Source organism: Gorilla gorilla, chromosome 23 (assembly GCF_029281585.2).
Source record: "Gorilla gorilla gorilla isolate KB3781 chromosome 23, NHGRI_mGorGor1-v2.1_pri, whole genome shotgun sequence".
NCBI lineage: Eukaryota > Metazoa > Chordata > Mammalia > Primates > Hominidae > Gorilla > Gorilla gorilla.
The window spans coordinates 17432211-17460103 of NC_086018.1; the positions used below are offsets into that span (position 1 = coordinate 17432211).

A 27893-nucleotide genomic window follows, 5' to 3' on the forward strand; every position below is an offset into this window, starting at 1 on the left:
TGCCGTGTGGCTCATGCCCTGCCTTAGGGAGGGCAGGCGCAGTGGAGGCGGAGGCGGGGTGTAAAAGGCCCAGACATGGAGCTGAGCCCCGTCCTCTGTACTCTGGGGTGGGCACAGGGACCAAAGCATCCCTGAGGAGGGAACTGACAGGGTTCACAGCTAGGCTGGGATCAGAGACAGACAGCCACAGGGCCTGGGAGCCCTGCCCTACCACGCCCTACGGCCCCACTGAGGCACTGTAGGAGACAGCTGTCCACCAGGCTGAGGGGCCTCAGCGGGCAGGTGCAGCAGTCACCACGCTGGCCACCAGCCTGAGTGCACAGGGCCGTCCGCCTGCAACGCCCTTTCCCCACCCCGGAAGACGGGGGTAGACCCCTTCTTCCCAGCCCCTCTATCACCATGGAAACACCCAGGCTTCTCCTGAGGGACAGAGCCTCTTTGTGGTGACACAAAGCCCCTTTGAGGGGAGGCGGGGTGCAGCCCCTGGGAGTCTGTGGCCAAAGGGCCCCTGGAGGGTAAAGCAGGGCCCGCCGGCCCAGCCCCCCTCCCAGGTTTCAGAGCCAAGGAAGCTGAGGTAGGAGAGCCTTCAGGTTAGGCCAGCCCGCCCCAGCTGCCCACCCAGAAGGGTCTCCGGATGGATGAGCCAGACAGCCCAGGAGGCCAGGCTGAGGCTGGGCAGAGACAGCACCGAGAAGCCTCTCTGCAGGAGCTGGGGGGTTCCTGCTTTCCCCTCTGTTGTTTTGACAAAGAACACACTCTGCTTAGAAAAGTGGAAAACAGCACTGGCAGGGGAGCTCCCGCCGGTCAGGAAATGCCCAGGATGGCTGCAGGAACAGTGCCTGGTGGGAGATGGGGACAGGAAGTCCTCCGTGGGAGGGCAGGCAGGGGCCGTGAGACGGCAGGTCAGACAGTGGGAGGTCTGGCACCAGGTGTGCCGAGAGGACTGGCCCTGGCATCTGGGCCCCACTCAGTTTACTGTCCTCTCACTTCTCAAGCCTCAGCCTCCGTCTTCACCTATCCGCCCAGGGGAAAATGTCACTGGCCTTGCTGCAGCCACAACTCTGGGACAGGCCAGAGTTGGATAAAAGGGAACCTCACCATGGCTTGGCTTATTCCAGGGCTGGGGAAATGGAACCCTGAGGATGACGTGGGTCCCTGGCACAGTGACAGCATGGCTGTCCCATCCATGCTACAGCCCCACAGCCAGGGAGGCAGAGGAGGCCAGGCCACATTTCCCCAGACTCCCAGCCCCGGAGCCCCTCCTGTACTGGCCTGAGAGTCCCTGCCCCCACCCCGACCCCCCCACCCACTGACTGCTGCTGACCAGGCACCTGGCAGCTCCCTGCATGCGGGCGCCCTGCCTAGAGGCCCTCCCGAGTTGACCTCACTCTGACCCACAGCAGCTTTGCTAACTAAGCCCCTGGGGTGGGGTTGGGGTGGGGATCACTGGCCCCCTGCGGCAGCACGAGGAGGCACTGGCCCAGGGAGAGATCCATCCTTTTGTAGGCAAATCTACCTGACTACTAGGGAGTGGGGCCAAGGGCTGCCCCCACAGGGCAGTGCCTGGGTCAGCAAGCACTTGCTGTACCCCCAATGGAGGCCCTCACCACACCCCTCCCAACCTGCCTTCCCCACTGGCACCCCACTCTCTGCTGACACCTGCAGGCACAGGGGTGGGGGTTGGGACCCTCCAGCTGCCATGGCAGGGAGTGGCCATAGGGTGGTTGCTGTGGTGGACGTAGGCCATATGGTTCAGAATGGATCAGAGGATGGTGTGGGTGAGAGAATTAAGTCTGGGCTGACCGCAAGGGATCAGGCCTGGGTGGCTGGAGGGAGGGGCCGGGACCCTGAGTGGGAGGGTGCAAAGGGAGTCTCTGAGGCTGGAGAGGCTGAGGGACCACTAGATGCATGAAGTTCTGGAAGAAAGGGGTTCAGGCTGGAGACAGAACCACCGGCAGCTTCAGCCTGTGAAGCCGAGAGATAAGACAGGTGCAAGCCCCAGTGCCTCCTCCAAAGGACCCTCCCCTGACCTTCTAGAACAAGGGGACAAAGTCACTTTCCCAGCCATCATCTTCCCTGCACTGGAATGGGCAGAACCAGGACCCAGCACTGAGAGGTGAGCCTCAGGAAGGAGGCAGTGCTGCCAGCCCTTGGGGACAACAGCCTGTCCCCTGAAAGTCCCAAAACCCTTGGGAAAGGTGCTCCTCACTGTACCCTTCTCCCACCCAGCACATCAGAGGAGCCAGTGGTGTGAGATCTTGACCCAGCATGAAGTAGAGCCCACCCTGTCATATGCAGGGAGGTTCCACGTCCCCTTTGGTCTGCCCTTGCCCCAGGGTCCTGTGTGGCCTCTGGCCAGCGCTGGCTGCTCCCAGGGCGCCTGGGGCACAGGTCATCCCTCCCAGAGCCTGAGCTGGACGCTGGCCTTGCCGCTCCCAACCCCCTCCTCTGCTGGGAGCCAGCTCCACTCCGGAGTGCCCATGGCAACAGGCCTAGACACCAACCTCCAGCAAGTGCGCAAAGTCCTGCCTTTCATATGCAAGCAACACAGAGGGCCAGGCAGGGGGCTGCACCACCCCATCCAGGACAGATTCCAGGCCCTGCAGCCTCCCATCTGGCTCCCACCGCCACATACCAGGAGAGCCTCGGGACTTGACTGTGTGTCCAGTCCCCGCCACAAAGAGGTGGGAGAAGTGCTGACAGTTTGGGGCCCTCCTCAAAAGCACCTACTGGCACATGTGTGCAGCCACCCACACTGCTACGGTGTGAATGCTAGTGTTCCCCAAATTCACATTAAAACCTAATCTCCAATGTGACAGTACTAAGAGGTAGGGCCTTTAGGAGGTGATTAGTGCCCTTATATGATCAGTGTCCTTATCAAAGTGGCCCTTGGGGGCTGGTTTACCCCTTCCGCCATGAGAGGACACACAGAAAGCGCCATCTATCAACAGCCCTCACCAGACACGGAATCTGCTGGTGCCTCGATCTTGGACTTCCCAGCCTCCAGCACTGTGAACAGTATGTTTCTGTCCTTTATAAAGGACTCCATCTAAGGTATTTGATGGCAGAGCGTGAATGAACTAAGACACACACAGACACACACACAAGCACACCCACGCACAGGGACCCACAGCTGCCCCACAGGCACATGCACCAGCAGGCACACTCGTCCACACCCACATGGCTGCTGCTTATCCCACCTAGAAGTCCTGACAGGCCCTTTGGGGGGTGGGGGACATCTTGGCTCCTGGTGAAGATCAGCATGCTAGGCAGACCCCATTCGTGTCTTGGACACCGGGCAAGGCAGACCCCCTCCGAGACCCCTGAGGCCGGGTCAAGCCTGCCCCTAACACCACAATCTGCAGGACCCCCTGCCTCTGATCCCACATGAGGTTCCTCTGAGACAGATGGGAGTGGCTGGGCCTGCAGACCCCGAGCTTGCAAAGACCCACCTGCAGGGACAAGCACAACTTACAGCAGCCTAGTGCCCAGGGAAGACCCTTCCACCATGGGAGGACTCAGGAAGCCGCTTCCCGCTGAGTCACATTTAGCGCATTTCTTAGGAAACAGCTGGTACGTGCCCTAGAAGGTTAAAGACAGTGTTCAACTCCACTGGCCACAGACCACAATGAAAAGGAGCTGCTGGCTGGGCACGATGGCTCATACCTGTAATCCCAGCACTTTGGAAGGCCAAGGGGGGAGGATCACCTGAGGTCGGGAGTTCGAGACCTGCCTGACCAACATGGAGAAACCCCATCTCTACTAAAAATACAAACAAAATTAGCTGGGTGTGGTGGTGCATGCCTGTAATCCCAGCTACTCAGGACTGAGGCTGAGGCAGGAGGCAGAGGTTGCGGTGAGCCAGGATCACCTCACTGTACTCCAGCCTGGGCAACAAAAGCAAAACTTCGTCTCAAAAAAAGAAAAGAAAGAAAGAAAAGGAGCTGCTATAAATAATGAGGATCCCATGGAGATTTAAAGAACATCCCAGCAGAGGCAGTAAACAGCAGACTGTAGAAAACACGCAGTGTGAGGCTGGAGAAAGTACACTAAGACGGTCCTCCCAACCCCAACAGCAAACAGGAGAGATGACAAGAGGATGGTGGGAGCCACAGAAGACAGAGCCCAGGGCCGAACTTCCACATGACAGGAGTTTCCAGAGGGAGAACGACAGACAGTGCTCTTCCAACCACAGAAAAACGGCCAGAAACCACCTCAACAGGAGTACGTCCAACGGGGCTGTCAGCGTCGGGGCTGGAATCTGAGTTAGGGTGTGAGCTTTCTGTCCAGAAAAGAAGCCCAGGAAGTCACGGATGTGTCTACCTCTGGCTTTTACAATTCAGTCTCATTTCCTCTGGTTCCTAAATGCGCTGTGTCCACTTCGAGGTGTAGGGAGGAGGGTGCCCAGCTCCGACCTGCGGGCTGTGCTGAAGCCTGGGCCTCTCTCTATACCAGGCTGTCTGCAGGCCTGCAGGGGCTGCATACTGTCCCTCTGTAAATGTCAGCCTCAACACGCTGCTGCCTGCTGCCTGGCTCCCGTCTCTCACAGCTCAGACGCTGTTTTATGATAAAAAAGAGCTGACAGCTTTGTTAAAACAAACAAACGCCTCTCCTCTTTACTTGAGATCTTTTACAAAGTTAACATCACTCTGAAACCCCATAAGGAAAAATTATGGTGAGGTTTCTGGATTTTCAGAGGCAGCAAACTCATCTTACCTAGAGCCCTGGACTACCCAGAGAAGTAGTTTTAAGAACCAAAAGAAGAGAAGAATTCGGGAGTAAATGAGGCCTGGATAACCCAAGGGATCCTGTGCTTGCACTGCTGGGATTCAAATTTGGGGGCTGCCACCACCACAAGTTTGTGAGACGCCCACAGCCTGCGCATGAAGATTGTGTCAAGGGAATAGCAGCTGCTGATGTGTGGAATTGATTTTTTCAGCAAGGGCCTGCGATTCTGAATGCATTAAGGCAGCTCCAGTTGTCTGTAGCAGTCCTCTGTCAGCTGCCCATTGGAAGCATTTTTACTGGCTCAGGAAATTCATGGGTTTGTGGACTGATGACTCCAACAGATTAGGTACAAATCCAAGAACCACAAAACAAAATCTAACCAAGCCAAACAACAATCAAACAATAAAACAGAACAAAAAAAAAAAACTCAATTTGTTTTCCTTTTCTTTGTATAACATTAAAATAAAAAGATGGTAACAGACTACCATAAAGAATTATTCACCAACAAATTAGATAACCTAGATGAAATGGAAAAATTTCCTAGAAACACACAACCTACCAAGACTGAATCATGAAGAAATAGAAAACATTGATTAGATTTACAACTAGCAACAAAACTGAATCAGTAATCAAAAACCTCCAGCAAAGTAAAGCCCAGGACCAGATGGTTTCACTGGTGTATTCTACCAAACATTTAAGTAATTTTAACACCAATCGTCCTCAAACTTTTCCCAAAAATAAAGAGGAAGGAACACTTCCTAATTCATTTTATGAGGTCAGCCTTACCCTAATAACAAAGCCAGGAAAAGACACTACAAGAAAAGAAAACCACAGGCCAATAACCCTTATGAATACTGAAACAAAAATTCTCAAAACAAACAAACAAAAAAACACTAGCAAACCAAATTCAGCTGCATTTTACAAGAATTATAAACCTAACCAAGTGGGATTTTACTCCTGGAATGCAAGGATGGTTCCATGTACAAAAATCAATCAATGTAATACACCACAGTAATAGAATAAAGGACAAAAATCACAATCATGTCAAATGATACAGGAAAAACATTTAACAAAATTCGATAGTCTGTCATGATAAAAACACTCAAACTAGGAAAAGAAGGAAACTTTCTCAATATGATGAAAGCTATATATGAAAAGCCCATAACATCATACTCAATGGTGAAAGACTGAAAGCTTTTCTCCTAAGATCATAAACAAGACAAAGATGGCTGTTTTGACCACTTCCATTCAACATAGTACTAGAAGTTTTAGACAGAGTAATTAGGCAAGAAAAAGAAATAAAAGACATCCAAATTAGAAAGAAAGAAGAAAAACCATCTCTGTTCATAGACGACATAACCTTATATAAAACTGTAAAGATTCTACATGCATTTTTTAAAAAACTCTATTAGATGTAAAAAATGAAATCAGCAAAGGTGCAGGATAAAAAATGAATACCCGGAAATCAGTTGCATTTCTATATATGAACAATGAACAACCTGAAAGGGAAATTTAAAAAAACTATTCCATTTACAATACCATTAAAAAGAATAGAATACATAATACTAAACTTAAGAAACTTAAGATCTGTACACTGAAAACTATAAAACATTACCAAGAAAAATTAAAAAAGACCTAAATCAGTGGAAAGATATCCCATGTTCATGGCTGGGAAGATTTACCACTGTTACAATGACGATACTACTGAAAGGGATCTACAGATTCAGTGCAATTCCTACTAAAATCCCAATGACAGCCAGGCATAGTAGCGTCTATCTGTAATCCTAGCTAGTCAGAGGCTGAGGCTAAAGAACTGCTTGAACCCAGGGGTTCAAGGCCGCAGTAAGCTAGGATCACACCATTGCATTCCAGCCTAGATGACAGAACAAGACCTGTCAAAAAAAAAAAAAAAAGAAAAGAAAAAAAATCCCAATGACATTGTTTGCAGAAACAGAGAAATCTATCATAAGATTTTCATTGATCTTTAAGGAGCCCCAAGAGCCAAAACAATCTGGAAAAAGAACAACATTTAAGGACTCACACTTCCTGATTTCAAAACTTACTACAAAGCTACAGTAATCAAAACAGTGTGGTATTAGCATAAGGACAGACACAAAGACCAATGGAATAGAATACAGAGCCCAGAAACAAACCCTCATGAATACGGTCAAATGACCTTCAATAAAGGTGCCAAGACCATTCATTAGGGAAATGATGGTCTTTTCAACAAATGATGGAACTGGATACACACATGTAAATGAATGAATTCACACCCTTGCCTTATTACATATACAAAAATTAACTCAAAATAGATGAAAGATCTAAACATAAGACCTCAAACTATAAAACCTTAGAAGAAAATATAGGAGAAAGTCTTCATGACACTGGATTTGGCAATGATATCTTAGATAAGATACCAAAAACACAGGCAACAGAAGTTAAAATAAATTGTACTACATCCAAATTTAAAATGTCTGTTCATCAAAGGACACAATCAATATAGTGAAAAAGCAACCAACAGAATGGGAGAAAAGATTTCTAAATCATATATCTGAAAACGAATTCATATCCAGAACATGTAAAGAACTCCCAAAACTTAACAACAGCAAAAAAACACAAATAACCCAATTTAAAAATGAGTGGAGTTGAACTGACATTTCTCCAAAGAAGATATATAAACGGCCAACAAGTATGTTAAAAAATTTGCTCAACATTTCTATCATTAGGGAAGAGCAAATCAAGGCTGCAATGAAATATCACCTTATACCCATTAGGATGGCTAGTCCAAAAAAAAAAAAAAGTTTTGGCAGGGATACAGACAAATTAAGACCCTTGTGCACTGCTGGTGGGAATGTAAGATCAGTATGGCAGTTCCTCAAAAAATTAAAAATAGAATTACCATATGGTCCAGAAATCAGAAAATTCTGCATTATGTATCTAAAAGAATTGAGGCCAGGCGTGGTGGCTCACGCCTGTAATCCCAACACTTTGGGAGGCCGAGGCGGGTGGATCACAAGGTCAGGAGATCGAGACCATCCTGGCTAACACGGTGAAACCCCGTCTCTACTAAAAACACACAAAAATTAGCCGGGCGTGGTGGCAGGCGCCTGTAGTCCCAGCTACTTGTGAACTTGGGAGGCAGAGCTTGCAGTGAGTCAAGATCGTGCCACTGCACTCCAGCCTGGGCGACAGAGCGAGACTCCGTCTAAAAAAAAAAAAAAAAAAAGAATTGAAAGCAGAGTCTCCAAGAGATATGTGCACAATCATATTCACAGCAGCATTATTCACAATAGCCAAAAAGGGGAAGCAACCCAAGTGTCCACCAGTGGATAAATGGATAAACAAAATGTGGTATAGATTTACAACGGAATATCACGCAGCAAATTCTGACATATGATATTCTGGCTAAGTGAAATAAGCCAGTCACAAAAAGACAGATACTGTGAGATTCTATTTATGTAAGGCATCTAAAGTAGTCAAACAATAGGAAAAGTAGAAGCACTTCAAGAAAGGGGCAAACAGGGAGTTTTCTAATGGGTATAGAGTTTCTATTTTGCAAGAATAAAAAAAAGTTCTGAAATTGGTTGCACAGCAATGTGAACAAACAACACTACTGAATTGTACACTTGAAAATGGTTAAGATAGTAAATTTTGTTATGTGTATTCTACCATAATTAAAAATTAAAATTAAAAAAGAGGCTCCCTGGCCAGGCGTGGTGGCTCACGCCTGTAATCCCAGCACTTTGGGACGCCAAGGCGGGCGGATCACGAGGTCAGGAGATCGAGACCATCCTGGCTAACATGGTGAAACCCCGTCTCTACTAAAAGTACAAAAAAAATTAGCCGGGCGTGGTGGTGAGCACCTGTAGTTCCAGCTACTTGGGAGGCTGAGGCAGGAGAATGGCGTGAACCCAGGAGGCAGAGCTTGCAGTGAGCTGAGATCGCGCCACTGCACTCCAGCCTGGGCAGTAGAGCGTGACTGTGTCTCAAAAAAAAAAAAAAAAAAAAAAAAAGAGAGAGGCTTCCTCACATAATAAGAAATTGCATAATACACTTTTATTTACTTATTTTTTGAGACGGAGTCTTGCCCTGTCGCCAGGCTAGAGTGCAGTGGCGTGATCTCGGCTCACTGCAACTTCCCCCTCCTGGGTTCAAGTGATTCTCCTGCCTCAGCCTCCCGAGCAGGTGGGACTACAGGCTCGTGCCACCATGCCTAGCTAATTTTTGTATTTTTAGTAGAGACGGGGTTTCACCATGTTGACCAGGATGGTCTTGATCTCTTGATCTCGTGATCCGCCTGCCTCAGCCTCCCAAAGTGCTGGGATTACAAGCATGAGCCACCGCGCCTGGCCTACCCTTTTGAAATAAATAGTATATCAAAGGTAAAAATTTAAGGCTGGGTGCGGTGGCTCACACCTGCAATCCCAGCACTTTGGGAGGCCAAGGCAAGTGGATTGCTGGGGCCCAGAAGTTCGAGACCAACCTGGGCAACATGGCACAACCCTGTTTGTACAAAAAATAGCCAGGCATGGCCGGGAGCGGTGGCTCACACCTGTAATCCCAGCACTTTGGGAGGCCGAGGTGGGAGGATCACCTGAGGTCAGGAGTTCAACACCAACCTGGACATGGTGAAATCCCATCTCTATTAAAAAAAAAATTTAAAAATTAGCTGGTGATGGTGGCAGGCACCTGTAATCCCAGCTACTCGGGAGGCTGAGGCAGGAGAATTGCTTGAACGTGGGAGGTGAAGGTTGCAGTGAGCCAAGAATGCGCCACTGCACCCCAGTCTGGGTGACAGAGCGAGATTCCGTCTCAAAACAAACAAACAAAAAGGAAACAGTTCAGATGCAGCTGTAAAAACAAAGTTAAATCCTTGCCGTCCATTTACATCAGAATAAATACTAGTTTGTGCTATGGGCTGAACGTGTCCCCCAAAGTTCACGTGTTGGAAACTTAATTCCCAACGCAACAGTGTTGAAGGTAGGACCTCTAAGAGGTGTTTAGGTCACAAGGGCTCTGCTACATGAATGGATTAATTCCGTTACTGTGGGAGTGGATTTGTTATCTCGGGAGCAGGTTACTGATAAAAGGATGGGTTCCGCCTCCTTCAGCGCTCTCTCACGTGTGATCCTGCCCTTCTGCCACCTCCTGGGGGATGCAGCGACAAAGAAGGCCCTCGCCAGATGTGGCCCCTCAATCCTGGACTTCCCCATCTCCAGAATTGTTAGAAATAAGTCTTTGTTTTTCAGGAATTAGCCAGTCTCAGGTATTCTGATACAGCAGCCCAAAATGGACTAAGACAGACAGATTAAATGCTGTGTACAAAACTAAAGTAAAAATACCTTCTAGAAGAAAAGACAGGTGCATCTTTATCTGGCTGCATGCTAGGGAGAGTTGACTACACAGAGAGACGGAATATCTAAAAATGGGGAAAAATCCAACACACTTCACCACAAAATATGAAACATTTTTGACATCAAAATGATCATAAACAAAAACTAAAAGGGTGAGAAAAATGTGCAGTAGGCAGAAAGAGGAGTGAAGAATTAATATCTTTAATACACGAAGACTCATACAATGGCTGAGAAACACATCAAAACCCAAGAGAAAGCCTGTCACGGGCGCCAGGCAGCCGCAGGAGATGAAGCCGCAACCCCCTGCAGGCACACGGCGGCTGATGGAGGAGGCCAGGCTGGTGCTGGTCTCTGAGAGGACACCACTGCTGGCCAGCTATGGGAAATGGCAGGGCATCTGTGTCCCCGCCAGCCCTTCTCACTCAGGCCTGGTCTCAGCGTGCACCACCCCATCACACCCTCCCAGCTCCCCTTCCTAAGGGAGCCATGCTACTCATCACCATCTTATAACCCCACAGTTGGCCACTGGTTCCTCTGTGTGTTGTGGATCTCCTCAACCAGGCTGGGAGCTCCTCAGGGGCAGGGCTGGGCCTGATGTGCCTGTGATGCCCAGGACCCAGCATGAGGCTGGGTGAGTGGGTGCTGAGTGTGGTGACACATGGGTGTTTACATCAGCCCCTGTCCCAGCTGAGCCCTGAGGCTCGCTCCCCAGCTGCCTCCCGCCGTGGACAGGACCACACCCTAGGGCCCAGCAGGGCAGGCAGCCGCAAGCCAGGGCCCAGGTTGCCCAGGCCAGAGCAGAGATGGCACAAATGCCATCACCCATCGCACCAGTGCCCAGGGCAGACATGAAAAACCAATCACCACAGCAGACAGGAATAAACAATCACCACATTCCAGATGGGCAGGACAGGAGATGGGGAAAGGCAGAGAAAGAGGCACAGAGAGGGCCACAGAGAAACACAGAGAAGACCAAGAACTGGAGGTGGGGAAGGAAAAGAAGGGACAAGAAAGAAGCAAGCAACAGGAGGGAGAGTGAGCAAGTCTGCCTGGGCAGCCTCGGACCTGCCCGGCTAACCACCCTCCTGCGGACCCTGTTACCAGGGCTGTCATTTGGTGTCTGGCTGACCTGGCCTCCCTGAAGTGTGGTGACCTACGAGGAGTTAAGGGCAGTAGGACAGCCCCTCCTGCCACCCTGAGACGCCCTGCCACCTGTGCCACAAGCAAGCCAAGTACCCTGCCTGAGCTTCTTTGTCCAAACCCAGAAGACCCTGCATGGCCAAATGGCCTGAGCAGTGACATTCTCGGCCAGACGCTGGTCCTCCCACACAGCCAGGCGGCAGCAGACCCAGCTCCCACTAGGCTGGCCCGGCCGGCAGCTTTCCATGCCCAAGGACTTGGGAACAGGCAAGGAGTCAGTCATCCTGTCCCTCCCATCTGCCCTAGATCCCTCAGCCGAGGTCACTCAGGCATCCGGAGGCCATGGCCTTCTCCCTACCACTTAGGCACAGCACTGGCTGGGCCATGCCTCCACACTCAGCACTAATTGTCCCTGAGAAACCACAGGGCTGTCAGCCATGCCTCCCACAGAGACTGCTTTTTGGGGGGACAGGCAGATGGCCAGGGTGGGGACTGGAGGAACAAGAATGGCCAGGAGCCGTTCTTTTAAGCCATCACCCACTCTGCTGAACAGCACCCATCGCGGCAAAACTCTGGCAGCGTGGATGTGAGCAGGGCATGCCTTACCATCCTTCAGAGGGTCCTGGGGGACATGGACCACTCAGTCTCCAACCCTGCCATGCTTCCCGGGCGCTATGCCTCAGTCCCACTGGAGCTAGCAGCCATGATAAGCAGAGGAACCCCAAACACAGATAACACCCGAGGACATGGGCCAGTACACATGGCCTACGGCTGTGATCAGAGTACATTCAGACTATTCAGTTATGGGCTGTCTGCAGCCATTTTCATCCTACAATGGCAGAGAACTGCAGCTGTGACAGAGACCATAAGGCCTGCAAAATTGAATTACTTACTATCAGACCCTTTCAAACAAAGTTTTGTGTGCCTGGCCTCCAGGACTATCCTCTGTCCCTGTGGCTCCAGTCTCTGGGGGGCAAGCGAATGGCCTGGCCCAGCAGGCTGTGCCAATACTGGATGCCACTGCGGCTGGCATCCTAGCTCAGGCAGGTGAAGAGCAGACCCAGTGAATGTCCAAACCAACACTGACCAGCAACCTCGTCAGCCAGCCCCAAACAGGCTTGTCCCTAAAGCCAGACATCAAACCAGTGGCTGCTGTCCATATTCAGGCCAGTAACAAACCGAAGCTGGTGGCAGGAGGCCCTCACATCCACCCTGTCCAGCCCAGGGGCTGTGCCTACCCAGGGTGAGAAGGACCAGGAGCACACAGTGTCCAGGGCCAGTCCATCCCTGTCACCCCCACCCGCCAGGCCCACCAGAACACTCTGCTGTCCTATGTGGGAGAGGATGTCCCCAAGCTAAACCCAGGCCACTCACCTGTCTTGAGGGAAGATCAGCATGTCCCGACGCCCACCCTGCGGGCTCTGGCTCCTGCAGGGAAACCAGAGGGCATGAGTGAGGTCAATCCACCTGGGTAGGTCCCTGCCGGATAAAGGTACACGAGCCCAGACCGTCCTCTAAGCAGGACCTTGTCACGCCTGATCTGAAGGTCATCCAGTGGTGCTCCTGACTCATAACCACACACTCATGTGTACCTTCTTGTCCCCACATGTCCAGGACTGTAGGTGACACTGGGCTGCCACGGTTCCTTGTCAGCATTTCTAATGCTGTTGACCATCCTTCAGAAACGTGATCCTTCAGAGATGTGGACTGATAATGACGTCTTCCCCATCACACACAGCACAGCAGTACTCCCACCCCAGGGTAGCCAGGCTCAGGGTCCTGCTGCCCCACGCAGGTGCTCACAGTCCCATAAGACATCTGCTCCACCTCCCTAGAGTCCGCTCCCGCCTTGTGGGCGAGGCCATGTGCCTCTCCTGAGATTCCCTGAGGCCAACATAGATCCTGGGCCCTCCCAGGCAGGCAGCTGCCCCCAACAGTCTCCAGTACAGGGAGGGCAGGGAAGCAGGCAGGTTCCTGGCCCTGGAGCTGTGGCCAGGTGTGAATAACCATTTGTCTGGGATGGGGGACCTGGCACTCAAACCTGGGGAGCTCAGGCTTATGGGCTGGAGCAGGAGACAAGGGGGTGCCTGTGCTCACACAGCTTTCAGCCTTCCTCAGGGGAGGACCCTGCGGCTTCCTGTCTCAGCTAATGGCCCCGGGGACACATTCCCTCTCCTTATATCTAGGCCTGGGGATATTGCCAGAGTGTTCATGTCATAAAAATGAAAAACAGGACACTGCAGACAGACAGGGAAGGGCTGGGCCTCGGATGGGAGGCTGTCTCTGGGGGACATCGGTAATGAGAGCTCTCTCCCCTGCCTCTACGGTGTTTTCTAGATTGTTCTGAGGCCCCGCCCAATAGTCCTTTGTGGTCATGGTCCATTCTGGTGCCCCAACGGTGTGTTTCCCTGTCTCATAACAGCCTCTTCATCATGGGAAGGGGTCCAAGTGAGGGTGGGCAACTGGCTATGCCTCAGGGTGGGATCATGGCGGGTGGGATGCAGGGCCTGAGGCAGGGAAGAACTGGGGACCAAGCCAGGCACATGTGCATATGAATGTGTGTGCATGTGAATATGAGTGTGTGTGTGCACCTGAGATGGGCAGGCCCGGTTGGGAGCCCATCCACCAGCACTGCGCCCTCAGGAAGAGGAGATGCTGCTCCTACTCCAAGGTCTGAGGCTTAGGAACCAGCTTTTGCTCTGAGTGTGACATTTCTAGGAAACCTCTGGTTTTAGCTTAAGTGTTCACATAGGTTTTGTACCACAGAGAACCATGTGACTTTTTTTTTTATCCCTGATAAGCACCAGCCTCTCCCCAGGAGTCACTACGTGCCACAGAACCGAGACACACTGGCTGTGAGCCGTCATCTCACTGACTCTACCAGGTGCCTCAGGTTGGCTATATACCCCATTTTACACATGGAGAAACTGGGTCCCAGCCAGACAAGGGCTGGGCCAGGATTTAACTCAGGTCTTCCTGCCTCCAGGCCTCCCAAAGTCCCCCCCCCCGCCCAACCCAGTTGGGGAAGTGTGACCACAGGAGAACATGGGTCCTACCTCATGGGCCTCCCACCTCATGGGGTCCAGCCAGGCCAAGAACCTGCAACCATATGGTAGAGCCAATAGCAGACCCTGGGAAGGCGTCCAAGCAAGGCATTGGAGAGGGCTTCCCCCAGGAGATGGGTGGGAGCAGAGGATAGCAGCACCGCAGGAGGCTGAGTGGTAGGAGCAGCCAGAGCTGTGGGTATCCTTCCTAAGGGTGCACTAGTCACAGCAGCATCGTACAGGCAGGGGCAGAGCAGAGCATCTGTGGACAACCTAAGGGAGCTCTGGGCAGTGGACGGACAGAGGGACGACAGACAGGACAGTGAAGTGAAGGCAGAACTAGTGATAGGATCATATGGGAAGGTGGGGAGGTGCTCACCTTGGGGAGCCCCCCCGAGTACCACTTCAAGGCTGCTCTGCAAGCTCTGGGGTCACCTGCCTGGCCAAGGACCCAGTACCAGCCGCCTCAAAGCGGGGGAATGACCACGCCCTTTATTGGGCCCTTTTCCCAGTGAGGATGGCCTAGGCCTACCCATGCTATGGGACCCCCACACTGGGGCTCCCCAACAAACTGTCCAGACCCGGTGGCTGGCCATGGGGTGCTGTCAGCCCCTGGCTACACCCCACTAATGTCCTAGTAAGCCCTGTGGTTCTGGCACGGTATCCATGGTCCAACCAGAGGGCTGAGAGGTCTCACAACGGGGCATAAGCCTGGCCCAGGCCACACAGCCAGATTGGCAAGCTACAGTCCTTTGGATAGCTGACGGCACAGGGCAGCTCCCATGGGTACACACTGGGCCCAGAACTGGGATGGAGGATGCAGCCTGGGCTGGGTAGGCAATGAGGGGCCCAGGTGAGCTCGCTCTGCACTCCCTGCAGTGTGGCCTCAGCAGGCCAACTCCTCCCCAAGTCTCCTCGCTTCCTGCTCTGTGAGCGTGAGGTGACACTGACTGTAGGTAGCTGAGAACATGCCCTGGCAACAGCCAATGCAGGCAGGTGCATGGAGTGCCCCGTGGCCACTGGACAGGGAAGGTCCATGCTGCTCAATGACAATGCTGTCCACTACAGCAAAACCAAGTGTTCTCCTAGGCCTGCTGCCACCCTGGGCACATAGTGAGAACACGCCCACTTCTGCTGTGGACATTGAGGCACAGCCCACACCTGGGAAGGCTTGGGAGGCCCCTGGGCACACACTTGAAGGACACTGCACTTTTGGGGCTACGCAGGCACAGGGCTAGTCCTTCACTGTCCCTGCTGAGCCTGTGTGTGGTCACCCACCATCTGGCCTTCAGGCTTCCTTCTGCCTGCACCAAGCATGTGGGGGGCACCGAGGGGCCTTGCTTGGCTCCTTTCCGACTCCACGCCCTCAATAGGCAGCTTGGAGGCCGAGCTCCGGCCATCCAAGCCAGGTGTCTGGGGAAGGGTCCTGGTCTGCCACAGGAAGCTGGGTGGAGCCGGTCTTGCCTGCTGTGGCGGTCCCAGCTGCCCTCTGGTGGCCATGCTCAGCTCCCCGTTGCTCTGCCAGAGGCGGCAGCCCCTCAATCAGCAGGGGCAGTGGGAAGGGCCTGTGCATAACTGGTTATGGAGTGGGGGGAACTCTGTGGCCCCAGGCACCCACCAGCTCTGGGTCATCTTCCCGACCTGAAATAGGCCAAGATATGAAGGCCCTGAGCCAGGAAAACCTACTAAGAGATCCCTGATCCCAAGTCCCCTCATAGTGACCCAAGACTTCATCTTGGGTTTTTCTGTTTGTTTTTTTGTGGGTATTTTTCTTTTTTTGAGACGGAGTCTCGCCCTGTCACCCAGGCTGGAGTGCGATGGCACAATCTTGGCTCACTGCAACCTCTGCCTCCCAGGTTCAGGCAACCCTCCTGCCTCAGTCTCCCCAGCAGCTGGGATTACAGGCATATGCCACCAGGTCCAGCTAATTTGTTTTGTATTTTTAGTAGAAACAGGGTTTCACCATGTTGGCCAGGCTGGTCTCAAACTCCTGAGCTCAGGTGATCTGTCTACCTGCCTCGGCCTCCCAAAGTGCTGGGATTACAGGCACGAGCCACCGTGACCAGCCCATCCTGGTTGTTTTGTTTGTTTTTGTTTTTTGGAGACAGAGTCTCACTCTATCACCCAGGCTGGAGTGCAGTGGTGTGATCTTGGCTCACTGCAACCCTCACCTCCCCGGTTCAAGCGATTCTCCTGCCTCAGCCTCTTGAGTAGCTGGGACTACAGGCGCATGCCACCATGCCCGACTAATTTTTGTATTTTTAGTAGAGACAGGGTTTCACCATGTTGGCCAGGCTAGTGTCAAACTCCTGACCTCAGGTGATCCACCTGCCTTGGCCTCCCAAAGTGCTGGGATTACAGGCATGAGCCACTGCGCCCAGCCTCATCCTGGTCTTAATTGAAGCTGGTGGCAAAAGAACAGACGCCTCCCCATGACTAAGCCACCATCAGGGAAGTCCCCAGGACCCCCAAGGCCCAGCTGGAGTTCTGCAGTGCTGTCCCTGGACCCCCACCCTCCATTCCTGGCCCTATCTACAGAGTGGGCCCTGACTCCCTATCCCAGCTCTACCCTGTCACTCCCTCTGCCAGGGCCAGGCGGGGAGCACGACAGATGGGCTGGACAGAGGGTGACGCCTGGCATCCGTGCGCAGAGCTCCCTGCTCCACCCAGAGACCGGGGATCCTGCTGCTCCTGCACCTTCTGTCCTTACTCAGGACAGTCTCATGCTCCCCCAGGCCAGACTCCTGGGGTGAAGGAGCACAGGGAACTCACCCTGAATCCCTAGGTAGCACAAACAGGAGGAGGGGTGCTACCCTACCCTCACAGAGCCACAGAGATGCAGAGGGCCCCGGGACTGTGGGGAGACTACAGGGCCACCTCTGGAGGGAGTGCCAGAGCAAACATGGGAGCCAAGCAGCCCAGATGTGGTGGGTGGGGAGGCTCAAATTTAGCAGGATTGAGGGTCAGAACTTGTTCTCCCAGGAGGAACCTTGGTCAGGAGGTCCTTGTGTTTATGCTGAAGAGCCTGACAGGGCAGCTCAGCCAAGAGCTGGGCAGGGGCTGGCTCGGCTGTGCTCAACTACCCTCTCAGCTGGGACTTGAGTCCCTTAGCGAATGTTCTGTGCCCAGTCCTCTGCGCTGGTGGACCCCAGAATGGGGGTAGGGTGGGGTCAGGGGACAGCTGGGAGCAGACATTGCGGATAGGATGGGGCAAGACTGGGGGAAATGCCTTCCCAGACACGCTGCGGCTCACACTGTCGCCTGATCTAAGGCCTGGATCACCCGCTTAGGAGCTGACCGGCCACTGGCATGCACACCGGGCAAGAGAGCGCTGACTGCCCCCTGCATTCAGCACCATCCCAGCTCCAATAGAGTGAGTACAAGATAGGTAACACCTGCCTTGTTTGGACCAGACCTCTAAACACCGCCCAGATCCCAGAGTAAAGGCAGATAAGGCAGTAGTTAAGAAGTAGGAAGAAGTAAAGGCAGCTACCCCCGAGAAGCTAAGGTCGGGAGAGGTGGAGGCTCCCACTGCACCCCCCTGGCCCATACCATAGGGGAGGTTTCCCCCACAGCAGCGTGGGTACTCACCTGAGGTTATTAGACAGCAGCATTAAGAGCCTACTCTAAAAAATACCCACGGGGCACCTTTCTTTTCCTTATCTCTAAACATGCCTGGATGTAGGGAAAGGGAGCTGAAGTCCTTTAGTTCCATTTTAAATATGTTACATTACACATAACTAAGAAACGGTGAAATATTGTAAGCAGCCAATATTTAATCATTTAAAAATTAAAATAGGCTGGAGCTCTCAGGCCACCTGCCCAGGGCGACTCCCCAGCAAACCGAGCAGAGGCTCCCTCAGAGTGGAGATGACATGTCTCTGCACCGGCCCCGAGGGGGCGCAGGGCGGCGTGGAGAGGGGGGCGCAGGGCGGCGTGGGGAGGAGGGCGCAGGGCGGCGTGGGGAGGAGGGCGCAGGGCGGCGTGGGGAGGAGGGCGCAGGGCGGCGTGGGGAGGAGGGCGCAGGGCGGCGTGGGGAGGAGGGCGCAGGGCGGCGTGGGGAGGGGGACCCAGGCCGGGGGTCCGGGCGGCGCGCCCTCTCTCACCCCCGAGGCGGCAGGAGCAGCGCGGCGCGAGGACACCTCCGGGCCGTCGGTGCCCCTGAGCTTCCCGGCGGCGCGCTGCCCCAGGAAAGTTCCCGGCCTGCCGCCCCTCGGGCTGTTGGAAAGTTTCGGTGGCTGCAGGGCCCTGGCAGCTAGGCGCCAAGCGTCGCGCGGGGCGGACACGGCTGCGGGGTCGGGCCGCGCTCGGCTGGAGCGCTCAGCGCAAGACGCCCGGACGGGTCGGGTAGGGCCCCAAGGCCAAGCACAAAGAGACCCGCCCCCGCCGGCCCGGGGTCTCGGACGCCGCAGAGCGCGCGGACAAGACGCGGGTGGGGCGAAGATTGGCTCCGACGTCCGGCCCAGACCCTCGCCCGGATCTCGACTCCAGGGATAGGACCCTGTCCGGACCGCTGCCCGGAATGCGTCCCATATCTGCAGCCCCGCTCCCAGTCCCGGCTCCGACCCGAGGCCCCAGCCCCGGGTCCCACACCCCGCCCACTGGCTCAGGCTTACCTGGAGCGCAGCGTGGGCGGCCCCGCAGCGCGGCCTCGGACCCCAGAGGGGCTTCCCCGGGTCCCTTGGCGCGCGGAGAGCGGCGTTCCCAGGGCGCGGCGCGGGTCGCAGTCCACACGGCCGCAACTCGGACCGGTGCGGGGACCACCCCCTCCCTCCAGGCCCAGCGCGCAACCCGAGACACCGGGCCAGCCCTCCCGCCCTCACGCGGCCCGTGCGCAAAGCGGACCGGGCCGGCGACGCGAATCTGCGCCCCGCCCCATCTGACCGCAAATTTTCCCATTGGTCGAGAGACCCGGCGCGGCACGGCAACCGGCGCCGATTGGGCGGATGCGCGGAGATGACGGCTTGCCATTGGGCCTCCGGGATGTCAGTCCCGGCGGATGACCGGCCCCCTCGCGGAGGGGCCGCGGCCCCGCACCTGCCCGAACCTCTACGGCGGCGGTGGCAGGGTACGTGGGACCGCTCCCTCCCAGCCGACTTACGAGAACATCCCCCGACCATCCAGCCCCGAGCAGGGACTGGCAGAGCCGGCGCCCCTTCCCCGGACTCTGGCCGCGTAGCCTCCGCCACCACCCCCAGTTCACAGGTATCCTTCTTTCAGCGCCTGCTACTCGCTGCGCGCTGCGCGCCGCGCCCTCCTGTCGACATCGAATTGTATTCCTCACGCAAACCGCGAGAGAGAGTTCTGCTGCTATCCCCATTTTACAGTTGGGAAACAGCCTCAGAGAGGTTCTCACTTGCTTGAACACAGTCGTCTGACCCTGGGGCCTGAGGGCTCTCTCACCCTCACGCCCCTGGGCCCCCGCAGCGGGGAGACGATGGAGGTAGGAGCTGCAGTATTTCCGAGGGCAGGAAGGGACCCCCTCGGTAAACCAGGGGCTCACCTCCCCCACCAGGCCTGGATGTAGAGACCTCTTGGGCTTGTCCCACCCTGCAGGCCCCCCATGGGGCCGCCATTTCTTACCTCCTCCTGGCATTCTCACAGCCCCACAGCTCTGCGTCTGGGGAGGCAGAGTTGTGCGTTTATGCCCCCACCCCGTACTACTGTCCCATTTTCTTCACCCTACCTGGAGTCAGGAAGAAACGCTGCTTCACTGCCTGTTGAGATTCACGTAGGTTGCATTTCCTTGCCAGATTAAGAGCACCTGACGCGAGTGGGACCATGACCCTCCGCCAGCTCTGCGTAACCTTGTGGTGTAGGGGGGAACCAGCAGGGATGCCGCCCAGTGGGCTTTTCTAGGGGGAGGTCCTGAGATGACTTCTTAGCCAGTGACCCTGGCTCACGCATGCTGTCATCCTTTCCTGCCCTGGATGCACCTGGAGATGACCAGTTCCTCGGCTCATTGCATTCTCCAAGGCCGCCTGGGGAACCAAACTGCCCACAGCCATGCTTATGAGTGGTGGAGGGGTGTGACCAGACACTCTTGTCTTATCCACCCATATTGGGAGTCCAGTGTGTTCATCCAATCATTCCTTGGCCAGGACAAAGAAAATGAAATGGCCCAAGGCAAGAACTCACTGCTGGGACCACCGCTGGGTCCATCTGTGTGCTGGCAGCATGGTGAATCGATCCCAGCTGCCTTTCAGAGCCAGGCAGCTACTATCTATTGGAGCTGGCACTTGACGTGCCAATTGGCCTCCTGGCATAGGGTTGTTGCTTGCTGCTCTGGGAGGGCAGAATGAAGTATCTGTCCCTAGATTAGGGGCCCTCACAAACCAGGTAGCTGTCATCCTGTGGAGCAGCACCATGGTGACATTCTGGCTCAGGTGCTGTGTAGCTGAGGGGTCGTTTCCTCCATTTAGGAGTAGACGTAATGAGTCCAGCTGTCCCCAGCCATCTCTCCAAGGCCATTGGACCCTGGTTCTGCTGGAGCCCCTCTTCTCACAGTTACCTCATAGTCCTGCACCACCCCCTCCCCACACTTGCAAGAGGGACTGGACAGACCTCTGTTGAAAGAGTGCAAAAGACAGAACCATACACCAAAATCTGTGCAAGTGAGACTACCTCTCCCCTCATCACCACCCCTACCACCCATAGGGTTGCAGAGACCTGTCTGCCCTTGGCAGGCAGGATCACTAGCTGAGGTCAGAGGATGTGGGGGCAGCACCAATTCAAACAGGACTCAGGACCGCTGTCCAGCAGTTGGCCCATTAGGCTGCAGCCAGGGGTCAGAAACACAACAAGGGAGGCTGGGCGCAGTGGCTCATGCCTGTAATCCCAGCACTTTGGGAGGCCAAGGCAGGCGAATCACCAGAGGTCAGGAGTTCGAGACCAGCCTGGCCAACATAGCAAAACCCCATCTCTACTAAAAGAATACAAAAAAAAGTAGCTGGGCATGGTGGTAGACGCCCATAGTCCCAGCTACTTGGGAGGCTGAGGCAGGAGATCGCTTGAACCTGGGAGGCGGAGGTTGCAGTGAGCTGAGATTGCACCACCGCATGGCAGCCTAGGAGACAGAGTGAGACTCCATCTCAAAAAAGAAAAAGAAAAAGAAAAGAAAAACACAGCAAGGGAGACCACAGGGACCAGTAGCCCAGTGTTCTCCCTCTCTCATCCTCTCACCTAGCTCCATACGGACAGCTGTGAGGCCCCCGGAGAAAGCCACAGAGAGAAAATGCTTTTAGCTGGGTGGCAAGAACTTTTCAAGAGTTGCAGCTGTTGAAACCAAAAGAGTGGCCACAGAAGGTAGTGAGCTTCCTATCTTGAGTTTGTGTGCGATTAGAGGTTGGATGCCAGTGAGCCTGTTGCAGCCCCAAGATCCCAGGGCTTAGGTGCCCATCCTAGACCCATTTCATCTGCTGTCACCTGCTTCCTGGCATCGCATGTCATCCAGACTGGAGTGTCAGTGGTGACAAAGAACATCAGAGTGTCTGCTCTGGCTCTGTCTAGCTGGGAAAAGTATGGCTGGGGGTGGGGATGGCCCAAGGCCACAAGCTATGACAGAACAGGATACAAACCACCATCTGACATGTTACTGCATCCCTCTTTGTGGGCAAAGGGAAACCTTGGTCAACTCATGTCCAGCTTTGAGGTGCATGGCCTGGTGCTTTGGGGAAGCCCACTCTCCAGGTGCTGCCATGAACCCCAGGGCACAGTCCATCACCCCCAAGCCCCAGATCCCACTTGTCCACCACCACCACCTCTTGGCCCTATAGATTGCATAGGTTTGGCTGCTCAGAGGGAAATCACTGGTACCAGCCCCACACTATCCCACTGCTGGATGGTGGGAGAGACAACCATGTCTGGCTGGGTCTGCGGCCCGCTGGCCATGAGTCCCTGGGCATCTGGAGTCCTTGTAAAAGGTTCTGTTGGGTTCCAGGGGAAACACAGATAAGACAGCAAAAGTGTGGAGCACAACGGGCCCGCATGTAGGTCCAGGTTAGACTCTTGCCGTTGCTGATTACCAGCCAGGCTCTTCCCATCCCTGAGCCCCAGTTTTCTGCAGGGCATCAGGGCACCTAGGTCTTCAACACAGGTTGAAGCTAATGTGGCCTCTCTTGCTTGCCACCTTTTTCGACTTCAACTGAATGACATAACTGCTCCAAGTCTCAGTGTTTACATCTATAAAGTGGGGTGAAAGAACTGCTGACCCAGACATTGGGTTTAGAGTGCTTTGCACATTATCATTATCCCTAATGTCTTTGTCATCCATGTCATAGTTTTTTGAGTGCTCACTTTGAGGCAGGGCCTGAGCCTCTGGGCTTTGACTCTCCACCTTTCTGCCACATAGGCCCAGGCACAGCTCAGAGGCTACAGGAGCAGGGGTCCCAGCTAATGCCTCTGTCCTGTTGGGAGGGCCCCAGTCAGTGCCCACCTGCTCACCCTGCACAAGTCAAGCTGGGCCAGCCCCTCGTCACCGGGGCCTGGACCTGGATGTGAGCTCAAAGGCTACACTGGGGGGTGGAAGTGGGGGAGGTGGTGGGTGTGCAGGGTATAGTGCTCAAATGCCTAGTCCAGGGTCTGGGGGTACATACTGGGAATGGCAGGGACATCAGGGAGGAAAGAGCCGACCTGGAGGCCATAAAGTGAAGGAAGGGATGACCAGGAGGAGGATAGCCAGGTCCAGAGGTGGGGTTGAGTGAACAGGATGGGGAGACCAGGACGCAGTCTGAGGGGGCTGGTCCGGAAGTGAGCATTCCTGTACCTCTTCCGAGAGAGGCCGCAGGGTGAGCAGGTGACAGATGGTGTCCATGAGGGCATGGACTCAGGGGCGGCTGCGACCTCCCATGGCGTCCCTGCAGGCAGGAAGCCGCGGAGTCCCCGAAAGCCGCTGGATCAGGAAGCGCTCAGACGCCCGCGCAGCCCGAAGCTTTGGCGCAGCCCCGGGGGCGGGGCGCCAGGAGGTTGCAGCCTCCGAGCGACAGCGCGCCCAGCCAACGGGACGCCGGCCTGCGGCGCGCCTCCCCGCCCCTCGCTGCGCGGCCCAATGGTGAACGCGCCGGCTTCGGGCTGGGCGGTACTGGGCTGGCTGCGGTGGCGCGCGGGCGCGGCACCCGGAAGTCGGCGGCGGTGGCGGAGGCGGTGAGTGCGCGGCTCCGGGGCTGGCCGACTCCGCTAGTGGCCCGGCCGGCCTGGGCTCGGGGGCTCCGGGCTCCGGGCTCTGGGGTCTGGGTGCGCGGACCGGGCCAGGCTGCTTGAAGGTGGGTGGGCTGGCCGCACCGCCTCACCCTGCCTCAGTTTCCCTTTCTGAGGTATGGTATAGAATCAGGCGGCTGTGTCAGGGGCAACCACGTCCATCCCGGCCGACGAAAATGCCCCGCGCGTTACTGGAAGGCGTTTTTGATAATCCCCGCTGGCACGGGATGCGAGGGACTCTGGCAGGTGGGACCAGACTCGCTGCGGGGAGGCTGAGATCGGCAGGGCTGGGAGCTGCGTGGTCCCTGCAGGGTGTGTGGGCTGCGCGGCCTTGGCCAGCATCAGGGACAGCTCTGGCGCCCGGTCACTCTGTCCCCTACCCGCGGCCTGCTGCGGGCCAGCAGGGTGACAGCTAATGTGGGTGTGAGTAGATAGTAAGTGCTGGGTCATCCCTGCGCCTGGATGCGGCCTTCCTGGGGAGGTTTGGGTAGTTAGATCCCCCACCCCCAACTCCAGAGCGTCAGAGGTAGGGGCTGGCAGGGCTGCACTCAGGGCAGTCCTTGCCCCACCGCTGGGCTTTGTAGCAGCCTGGGCTTTGCCCGTTTTCCTCTAGGAAGTGGGCACAGAGGGCTGTTTGCTGAGACCCCCACCTTCCCTGCCCCTAGCACCTCTCCTGTGCTCCCTTGGCTTCCTGCTGGACCACAAGCTTTAGAGTGAACCGTCTGCCCTTGGACAAGTCCCTGGGCCTCAGGCCCCCTTCCTCTTCAGGAATGTCACATGCCCTGCCCTGGCCAGGCCTGTCTGCACTGGCCAGGCCTGTCGTGTGGCTCTAGACCTGCTGACCACTGTTTTGCTGCCACTCTGGGCACAGTGCCCTCTTCCATGAGGCAGATGTGACGGCAGCTATAAGGGGGTAGCTGAGTAGCTCTTTGGAAGGCTTTCTCACGCTAGCTCATTTGCCTCTGGGCAGCCTTTTGGGGCAAGCATTCATTGATCCAGTTCTGCTCATACAAGGAAAACTCAGGCTAAGGTGGCAGATCGTGTTCCCAAGGTCATTCAGAGCCAGGGCCTGCTCCTAGTGCCTCTACTACTCCTGGGCCACTCTCTTAGGAGGGTTCCTGTGTCTGTGTCCTGCGTCTGTGTTGGGTGGGCTGGGAGCAGCTGGAGAGGGTGACCATGTTGTTAGATGGACACAGCAGAGCCTCTGTTCCCACAGGATCCTAGTGCTCTGGTGGTCCAGGGTAGGGTGCCCTGGTGCCCCCACCCCCTTGGACCCCTACACAGCTTTCTGTTACTTGCATGTCCTCAGACTGCAGGCCCCTCAGACCAAGCCCCTGCCTGCTGTGATGTGTGGTGGCCATAGCCCTTCCCTGAGCTAAGGTGACCAGCTGTCAGCTCTTCCTGGGCTGCCCAGCCCCTTGTGCTTCCTTGGTCTTCACTTGTGGGCTGTCATTCTGATTACGTTTTGCAGTGTGTGGAATCACATGCAGTGTCCTGAGAACTTGATCCTGTGCCCGGCTTCTGTGCCAGACGGCAAACTTGGAGGGCACCCCGGTGCCCACCCAAGGGTGCTGCTTCTGAAAACACCCACAGAGATATGAGGGGCTTCTCAGGGACCCCAGAAGGGGTCTGGAGAGAAATGGCCTGGGATAGGGAGGCTGGGAAGACTTCTCGAAGTAGGGCCATGCTTGTCATTGACACTCCAGATGCATGAGAAGCAGGGCCCATCCTTTAGTGACGTGTCAGTCAGCACATGGCAGCAGCATGGCAGAGCCTGGCCTTTGTTGGCCCCTACCATAGGGCTTGGGCTGTTTTGAAAACAAGCCTATCCCTACCATGAGGATGGGCTCCGTGAAGACAAGGTCACCCCAGAAAGACTGAGCTGCTTTTTGAGGTTATCACAGCTTTTTCCCCTTTTTCTCTCAACTTCCCTTTTAGACTGCAAAAATAGTTTATGCATGCTTAAAGATAAAAAAGGCCAGCCTCCTTCTCCCAGAGGCTGCTCCCCTGGTGCACTTGCTGACATGTGGGGGTGCATCCATTGAGATCTTCAGTGCCATGCTAACTTGAAACTTGAAGTGCTTGCCTTCATCCTCTTTGCGGGCATGGTAGGAGTGCCCCTTTTTTTTTGTTTTTACTAACCACTCAGGCCGCAGGGGCCGCTGCGAGGCTGGCCTGTCCCTGGCTTGTGAGGAAGCTGAGTGTTCCTCCCAGGAGGGCCTGAGGATGGGGCCACCCTGTGTCCAGAGCTTGCTGTCTGCTCACGATGCCTCTTGTTTGTGCTATTCCTTGGAACTGGGAAGAGACAGTGATCCTCTGGTGTGAGGCTGAAGAAATGCCCTGGAAGCATTGTGAAGATCTGAGGAGAGAGTACCACTGTAGAAAATGTGTCATGATAGGCCAAGCATGGTGGCTCACGCCTGTAATCCCAGCACTTTGGGAGGCCGAGGCGGGTGGATCACGAGGCCAGGAGATCGAGACCATCCTGGCTAACATGGTGAAACCCCGTCTCTACTAAAAATACAAAAAAATTAGCCAGACGTGGTAGTGGCAGGCGCCTGTAGTCCCAGCTACTCGGGAGGCTGAGGCAGGAGAATGGCGTGAACCCAGGAGGCAGAGCTTGCAGTGAGCCGGGATCGTGCCACTGCACTCCAGCCTGGGCAACAGAGCGAAACTCCATCTCAAAAAAAAAAAAAAAGAAAATGTGTCATAATAAAATGCCATTTAGGCCCGGCACAGTGGCTCAAACCTATAATCCCAGCACTTTGGGAGGCCGAGGCAGGTGGATCACCTGAGGTCAGGAGTTCGAGACCAGCCTGGCCAACATAGTGAAACCCCGTCCCTACTAAAAACAAAATACAAAAATTTGCTGGGCGTGGTGGCAGGTGCCTGTAATCCCAACTACTTGGAAGGCTCAGGCAGGAGAATTGCTTGAACCCAGGAGGCGAACGTTGCAGTGAGAGAGGTCACCCTCTCCAGCTGCCCCCAGCCCACCCAACAGGACCATTGCACTCCAGCCTGGACGACAAGAGCAAAACTCCATCTAAAAATAAAAATAAAAAATGCCATTTAATAGCCATTTAATAGAGAGTGTAGACTGGTGAGCTCTTGCTGCGGAGTTAGGAGGGAGCAGGGCATTGCAGTGGACTGGAGATTCAGAGGGTTTCCTGACGTCAGGGCTTTCTTCGCCCAGGCCCCGTGAACAGCGACACTGTGTTACCATGTGTGTTTACCTCCTCTGCTGGCAGCCACCGGGAGCCCGCGTCACATGTCTGTGTCTGCCTTGTCCTTTGAAAAGAGCAACTCATGCTTTCAAGCTCTGCCCCTGGGGGCTGCCACCGCTGATGGAGTGGGGATTACAAGGGATGGGGATTGGGCGCCCGGCTGCTCAGCCCTGCAGCACCAGCCCTTGTGGCCATTGAGGCCATTAAATGGGGGCAGCAGACTGTAGGGCTTAGTCACCCTCTGTTCAGGGACTCACCACGTGCAGCCCCAATAGGAGCCCGACTTGATGGCTACCCTCCCAAGTGTCTAGATCCCCTTGGCCCTGTGGTACTAATAGCTTGCCATTCCTCTGTCACCACTGCTTTCTGCTTAGCACACGTCCCCTCTGCCCATGTGCTATGCTTGCCTTTTTGGTTGCCAAAGGGAAGTGGTTCTGCCAAAAGCCTGTGTCCCATCCCCTCTGGCCCCCAGGGTCTCCAGGTGTGGTGTTGCTGCAACAGCCCAGCTACACCCCGTCCTATGCAGAGCTGTCTTGAACCGGGGCTGATTGGGTCTTCTCTTGCTTTCTGTGAACAAGTGACTCTTGGGTTCTTGCCCTTCCTTCCCTCTCTTCCCTGCCCATAGAAATGTCCCAGCCCTGGCAGGGAAGGAGGGCAGGATCTGTACATTTTCTTTTTTTTTTTTTGCTTTTTGAGACAGAGTCTTGCTTTGTCACCTCAAAAGGCTGAGGCAGGAGAATCGCTTGAATACCAGAGGCAGAGGTTGCAGTGACCTGAGATCGTGCCACTGCAACCTCTGCCTCTCAGGTTCAAGAGATTCTTCTGCCTCAGCCTCCTGAGTAGCTGGGATTACAGGCGTGCATCACCACGCCCTGCTAATTTTTGTGTTTTTAGTAGAGACGGGGTTTCACCATTTTAGCCAGGCTGGTCTTGAACTCCTGACCTCAGGTGATCCACCTGCCTTGGCCTCCCAAAGTGTTGGGATTACAGGCATGAGCCACTGTGCTTGGCCAGTGCACTTTCTTTTGAGGGTAGACATTACTGTTCCCCGCCGGGAAGCATGCCTACTGGGTGTGCACGCTTTCAGTGTCTGGCGTGACAGATTGTACAAAGTGAACCCAGCCACACAGCTACCATCCATATCACACCACCACCAGCACCCAGACATCTCCCTCGTGTCCCCCAGTGGCTGCCTAGACCAGGTGGCC

The 27893-nt window shown here is 55.0% G+C and overlaps 2 protein-coding genes across 19 annotated transcripts in view; one reads left to right on the plus strand and one right to left on the minus strand.

Moving 5' to 3' along the window:
- The window catches only part of ARVCF (ARVCF delta catenin family member), a 47284-nt gene extending 28153 nt beyond the window's left edge, over positions 1-19131 (minus strand). For 3 of the 5 annotated variants that reach the window (XM_063704874.1, XM_055374969.1, XM_063704868.1), the window contains exons 1-2: positions 18883-19124; positions 12597-12650 (exon numbers count right to left, since the gene is read on the minus strand). The gene's annotated coding sequence lies outside the window, so the exon portion shown is untranslated. Of the gene's footprint in view, positions 1-12596; positions 12651-18882 lie in introns of all 5 variants that reach the window. The other 2 variants (XM_055374970.1, XM_063704869.1) reach the window with 1 other exon arrangement.
- Positions 19132-23339: 4208 nt separating this feature from the next.
- Positions 23340-27893, plus strand: part of TANGO2 (transport and golgi organization 2 homolog) — a 43328-nt gene continuing 38774 nt past the window's right edge. For 4 of the 14 annotated variants that reach the window (XM_019018369.3, XM_019018374.3, XM_019018370.3 and 1 more), the window contains exon 1: positions 23383-23526. The gene's annotated coding sequence lies outside the window, so the exon portion shown is untranslated. Of the gene's footprint in view, positions 23708-27893 lie in introns of all 14 variants that reach the window. The other 10 variants (XM_004063039.5, XM_019018379.4, XM_004063040.4 and 7 more) reach the window with 9 other exon arrangements.